We start from the raw sequence: 2,303 nt of genomic DNA on the forward strand, positions 1-2,303 counted from the left end.
AATAAAAAGAATTTTGTGTGCAGTTACCATTTTAGGCTTTTTAAATCATAATCATAGCTCAACTTTGGGTTACATGAAAAAAAAAAAAAAAAAACCTAATGATGCTCAAAAATTTACACAAAATAAAATTATAAATGAAAATAAACTTTAATTATTAAATATTTATTTTTATTAGTTAACAATAATTAATTAAAATAATTAAAAAAAATTTTTAATAAAAACTTCTAGAATAAAAATTTCAATCTTAAAGCTTTTTTTTCATCTAAAACTACATTTAATTGTAGATATATTCTAGATATAGCACTTAGCATGCTAGCCTCTTATACCAGTTAGAAGCGAAGTGTTAAGAGAAACACAGAATGTACTTACGTATTAAAACAAGTGCAAAAGTAATAAAAATTATTAAAGAAAATATATTGACGCAAATATTTTTTTAAAGAGTTTTAAAATCGCCAAAGAGATCTATCGAAGAGTTCTTAAATCTGGTTCTTAATTATTCAACATGAGGCATAAAATTGTAAAGGATTACAGTTGTGCAAGAAAATAGTGCTCCCATAGAATTAACATAGCAGCCTTTTGTCACCCCTCTACCCCTAAAAAGTCATTCAATTACAATTTTCTGTACGGATAGAAAAAAATTATCTTACCATCAGAACCACAATACATTGTGCATTTCTAAATCATCAACAATGCTAATGAATCAACTTCACTAGCAAACATTTTATAAAATATTATTTATTTACACAAAGATTTAAAACATTTTGTGGAAGTTTCAAGTTCTATTAAAACTAAAAAATTTAACATATTTTAATGGAATACAACTAGAAAAAAAAACTTCAAAATTGCGTTCAATGATTGTGTGCATTCAGTAGATATATAATTATAAATCAGGAGTAGGTACAGGTCTTTTAATACTGATGTAATTCCAAATTCAGTTTAAATATCTTTAATCTTATAGATAAGATTTGTGTCTAACTCTTCACAGTTTGAATGGTATTACAGTGGAAGCATAAATATAGTTTAAATGAGATTACAAATTATGTTTCCAAAAACATTACACACAATCTGAAAAAAGAATCAGAAATAGTCTGCCACAAGAAAAAGTAAATGCAATACAAAAATTTTTAAATTTTCTTCGAGAAATTAAAAAAAAAAATTTATTCAGAATAATGCACTCTTATTTGAACTACTTTTTCAGGCACTTCAGAATGCACTCAACAGAAGCAAAAGACATGAATAAATTTTAAATCCCTACACATTAAATCAGAAAATAATGTAATCAAATAATAAAGCAAAAAAACCTATTATCAATTCTAAAAATAATAATAATTTTTAAAAAATTAATCAAATATTACAGAGCTAATGGAAATAACTCAGAAGCTTTTAAGATAATTTTTCAACCATAAATTTTTAAACTAGTATTAGGCTTTAGATGGCTCCCTTTTTATGATCGAAAACACAAAAATTAAGTTTAAAATAAAACCTTCATAGTAAAATTTTTTTAGTTCAAACTTAATATACTTATTTTCACATTTGCAAATGTTGACACTTTAATGTTTGCAAATGAAGTTAACGAGAGGTGAAACTTTTTAAAATTTAAATTTTTCTAGGATACATTTTAATGTTACTATTATGTATTTAGAAAGAAAAAAAAAGCGTGAATCTGAAAAGTAAATAAAATAAAATGTTGAAACACAACTCATTCACAGCTAGAAATGCGACTTATTTGCTGAGAGAATTTGAAAACCCTAGAATGCATTTTTTAAAAATTTATTATTATTGTTTACTCGAAAAGGCACGTGTAAAAAGGAATTCTTAAGATATGTACCAGAAAATATGCGCATGTATTGTCAGGCACAAAGCTTTGGCACGTATGGAAAAGGGAAACAATTCTTCCTATACAAAAAATAATATCATATTTACAATTTTAAATCTATGTTATAGAATGCAGGTGGAAAAAACTTTAAATTTTACAATTTAAGAGATTATGCATTTAAAACATGAAATTTAACTTTACAATTTGATTAAGCAAAAACCATAGATATTTTTCTATATACTATACATTTAAAAACGTAATATTTAGGGTCAAACCAAGTTAGCATAAATATTTTAAAGAGGAATGGAATTGACATGCCAATTTATGAAAATAATGCAGATAAATGCAGATTGCTAAAAAAAAATAATGGTTACAAAAAATGAAATAGCATGGTTTTGCTTTGAAAAGTATTTGAACACACATACAGTAAGGGGATAAAGATAAATTGTTTGATCCATTCCCATAATAAAAAAGCAAAAAAGAAACA

This window comes from Parasteatoda tepidariorum, chromosome 6 (genome assembly GCF_982258835.1).
Source record: "Parasteatoda tepidariorum strain Cologne lab strain chromosome 6, Ptep-v5.0, whole genome shotgun sequence".
Classification (NCBI taxonomy): domain Eukaryota; kingdom Metazoa; phylum Arthropoda; class Arachnida; order Araneae; family Theridiidae; genus Parasteatoda; species Parasteatoda tepidariorum.